The sequence below is a fragment of the Dipodomys merriami genome, unplaced genomic scaffold, assembly GCF_024711535.1.
Source record: "Dipodomys merriami isolate MVZ:Mamm:240054 unplaced genomic scaffold, mDipMer1.0.p SCAF_781, whole genome shotgun sequence".
Classification (NCBI taxonomy): Eukaryota; Metazoa; Chordata; class Mammalia; order Rodentia; family Heteromyidae; genus Dipodomys; species Dipodomys merriami.
Window position 1 is genome coordinate 433,648 of NW_027206381.1, and position 4,813 is coordinate 438,460.

A 4,813-nucleotide genomic window follows, 5' to 3' on the forward strand; every position below is an offset into this window, starting at 1 on the left:
TGAAGAACCTCTGAATGTAACAATTCTCAAGCCTGCTAGCCACAGTTTCTTTGCAGGGAAATAGAAGAGGGTACTATTGACTACAGGCAAAGTGGGAGAACATGCTCTTCACTGAAGCTGCTGAAAGGCTGATGACAATGAGAACAAGCAACTTTATGCAGGAAATGTCATAAATCGTATGCTGTGGTCGGCTGACTCTCGTGGATAAGTGTAGCCAATCTTAGAGGATGTTCATAGCGATGAGGAAAATAATGAAAGGTGAATATGTAATTAGAGAGATGTGCTTTCTTGAAGATGAATGTCCTTGATGTTGCTAAGCTTGCCATCCATCTTGAACACTCTTGCCTTGCTGCTGGCCCTTTTCAACTGTTCACCCATTTGCTTCAGCTGGGCCTTCTTTTAACTTAACACGGGTATGACCTCCATATGGTCCTGGTAAGTTATGAAAACATAAAGCTCCATTATTACTGCATCTCTCTTTTTTACTTTTATTTGTTCCACTCTGAGAACTTCAATTCAAGACTTGGGCATGGTGTTTTAGCTTTATCTGTTAAGGAAGGTGCTCTATAACTTGAGCTAAAGCTACATTTCCATGGTTTTGAGGACTAAAGGGAGATTTTCTCTGGACTAGATTTGAACTTCAATCTTCAGTAATCAGACTTCTGAGTTGCTAAGATTACAGCCTTCAAAAGCATTTATTCCTTAGCCACAAACATGGCGTGACTCCTAAAGAGTTTTATGAATGAAAAATTCTCATCATATGTGATAGTTAATGCAATTTCACAGGCAAAGGTTGGAAAGTCAAGAAAGGCTCACTAAACATATTCAAATTATGGTTTGTTCTTACTTTCTTGATGTAACAGCCCCACTGATTTCTCTCATGGATATCTTCCATTCTAATTTACTTGGGAACTCACAAGTGTATAAAACTCAGTTTCATTTAACTATATGAATACCACTCTTGTTACATGTATTACTGAGCTGCATTACATCTGAGGCCTAATGACTATCTGAAATCATCAACTTCATTGTAGATGACCTCTGTTTTTGTGCAATAACATTCACTGGTCTGAGACACCAAGATACTTCAGGAGACCCAAGCAAGTCCTCCTATCTGACTTGCCAATGCAAACAAAGCAACTGTTCTCTTCAACCCTTATAGGAAACATGCCTGTAACATGTGATTCTCAACAGTGAGAAGGGTGTTCAAACTACACCTGCCTGGACACTGTTGGCTCACCTTCTGAAACTTCTCAAGCCTTTCTTCAATGATGCTGTCTGCTGTCTGTAGAACTGTTTTCCATCTACACCAGCCATCCACACAGCTCCTTATTCTCTTCATTGAATAAGAACCACGAACTGAGTCTGTCTACAATCTTATCTTTGCTGATAGTCACATGCAAAGAAAAATGCATTTGGCTGTTGAAGATAGCAAACACTCCTTTTAATGGACTGTGAATTTCATTCATTTTAGTCAGCATCTTTGAGGTCTTACATCTGTGTTTCTTCCTCTTAAAAACCTAGGGTTCAACATTCTCATACATTGTCATACCTTTGCTGAAGTAACAACTTTTTTTGAACAACTGGACTTTTACCCATTGCAAATCTGTTACTAACAGGTCACAGCAAACCTTATAAGCAAGAAAGGCTGAATATATAAAGCACCACATAAATTCTTCTGCTTTATGTCCTTTCAATATTGATTTTTGAGTGACGATTTAATTCTGATAATATTTTCCCTTTTAAAATTAATCAAATTCTAGGGCTGGGAAAGTGCCTCAGTGGTAGAGCGCTTTCCTTGCATGCATGAGGCCCTGGGTTCGATTCCTCAGCACCACATAAAAAAGAAAAAAAAGCCAGAAGTGGCGCTGTGGCTCAACTCGTAGAGCGCAAGCCTTGAGCTGAAGAGCTGAGGGACAGCGACCAGGCCCAGAGTTCAGGCCCCAAGACTGGACCCCACCAAAAAATTAATTAAATTCTTATCTCATTCAGGTCACATGTCTTGCTTATTTAATTTAAAAACTATAATTCACATCATACTAAAACCAAATATTTAAAATACAACATATTAGGAAGATTAAAGCCAAATATATGATGGAGGATTTATACATAGCAAAATAAAAGAAATCTTAAACCAATGCCCATCACTCTTTTGATCCCATACTTCTAATAGAGCAGGGTGATTTTACTTATAAATCATGGAAATGTCACCTCAATCCAGTCTACTCTACACAGGCTAAGCCAGAAATACCCAATGGCTCATTGCTTACGAACAACCCCCGCAAGTAGACTTTATTTAGCATAGGATTCTCCTCCCTACAATGATAAATGTATTATGCTAATAAATTTGAAAATAAATAGTTCAAAACAGCCTGGCTAACAGTACAAAAGGATTCTGAGGTCTTAAAAAACTTATAATACTTCCAGTTAAAAAGTGGCCACAGAAGGTCCTTTGCTAAAGTTTTATCGTGCAGTTCATAAATAGGTAAGAAAAATGGATTTTCTTCTTACCCACAAAAACCTCGCCAAGACAGAGTGAGGCAAAATTAAAAAATGTAGCATCATCTAACCATCCAAATGTGTTGAAAAGACTTGAAAGTCTATCCCTAGAAAGCTAAGTTTGTTTCCATCACTCTGACATGTATTTATTTCAGCTTTTAAAACTCTAGTCTTTCATAGCTCTGAATTCCTAATTAATCTCACAATGGTTCTACATTCTTCTCTTCTGCTCTACATTAATTTTTGGAGAACTTTCCTAAGAGACCAAAAACTTTCTTTTTATATAAAATTTAAATAACAAGCTTAAATTGACATTTCAAAATGAGACAAGCAATTTTTTTTTTTTTTTTTTTTTTTGGCGATCGTAGGGTTTGAACTCAGGGCCTGGGCACTGTCCCTGAGAATATTTTGTTCAAGGCCTGTGATCTACCACTTTGAACCACAGTGCCACTTTCCACTGAATTTTATGTTCTTAAAGATCTTTAAGACTACTTGAAGCCTTCCATTTGCTTTGATTTTATCACTTATATAAACTGTCTAATACACTAACCCGGACTATCCTGAGTAGAAGTGAACAGCTAAGTACCCGTACCCTCTTGAGTTCAAGCAGTTAATCTGATAGCTTCTAATAGTTTATAAAACCCAGCACTTCTAAAAAGTAGCTGATTATATGTTTATGTAGAGGAGCCCAATACGATCCCAGCTGTTAGGCTCAGATGAGGTGTTGCTCAAGCAAGGAGAGAGGCTTCTCAACATACAGACAACACTTGTCACCATCTAAACAATAATAGTTGAACCCCATTAGAATACCATCCCTCTCATTGTTCTCCTCCCTGATGAAGTATGTTTTAAAATTTTCCATAAATTTGTACAGACTTGCAGCATCCAGTGCTGTGGAAGCAAGGGGTTGTTTCTATTAAGCATGCTACTGCCTTCTAAAACTGCAGAATCTAAAGGAACAGTGGAGAAGCATGGATCCCACTGAAAAGGAACTTTAACAAAATTAAAGCTCCTTTCTAACATTGGAATTTTGGGACATTGAAGTTTCCTATATGCAGACTTACTGACTTACACACAGGAGAAGAATGTGCATGTTCTGTGCAAAAGTTCTATCTGTTCTTTGCCACCACCATGTCCTCCTCCACAATGTGCTGGCTCAGGTTAGTCTTCATACTTGGAAGTTCTTTCAAAGTTAGAGTTCATGCAGCCAGTGAATTTTCTAGTTCCTGCATTTAAACACAAGAAAGAGGATTTAAGGAAAATCTTCAACTCAAGCTGCTGTTGTTCTCCCACATATAAGCACTTCCTTTTATTAGACTCAAGAGGAAGAGGACCAATCAAGGAAAGGCACCTTAGGAAATAGAAACAGCCCTGGCCTCTTGAAGACGTACCTTGGTGGCCAGCCTCAATCCAAGTTGCTCTGAAAGGAACATTTCTTCCTGCACCCCTTTTCATTGCCTCAGTTAACTCCCTAATGTTTATACAACTCACTCTGATATAAAATATATGTAAACACTTCAATTTAGAGGATAGTGAAGTTAATATTTAGTTGAAATTTTAATAATGTTTATATATATATATATATATATATATATATATATATATGGTGACAAATAGGTGACGTCCTTTTTAAAAAAAACTAAAAAATACTTTGTTGCTGAAGTAGTCATCACATATAATTTCTATTCAACTGGCGTTATTTTTAGGTTAACTTTCTAAATGAAAGAGTGTAAGACTTTTTAAAAATATAATTAGTGCAGATATATCAGGAAAAGTTTCATCTGGCTGTGGATACGTAATTTGTTGGTTTGTCTATTTTTCTTTGTGGTGGCTATAAAATTCAGGATATTAGGAAAACTAGGCAAACTATCACTAGCCATACCTGGGATTATTTTGGGTTCTGTTTATTTTATTTTTTTGTGCTGATCTTGAGACTTACACTTATTGCATGAGCACTGTCCTTAAGCTTTTTCTGATAAAGGCTATGACTCTAAAACTTGGGCCACAGTTCTACATCCAACCTTTTGGTTGTTAGTTGGTGATAAGACTCAGACATTCTGTCATTGGGCCCAACTTCAAACTGAGGTTCTTATGTCTCACCCTCCATAATATCAAGGATTATTAACATGAGCTACTTTTAGCAATATGTGTTTTTTAAAGCATCTGTCAATAATAATGATTGAAAATAATAGAAAGCTATTATTATAACTAAAGGCTCAAACCTGTAATCCCAACTACTTCAGACCTGAGATCTATAGTATCATGGTTTAAAGCTAGACTGGTCAAACAATTCAGAGTATGTTATTTTTTTTTT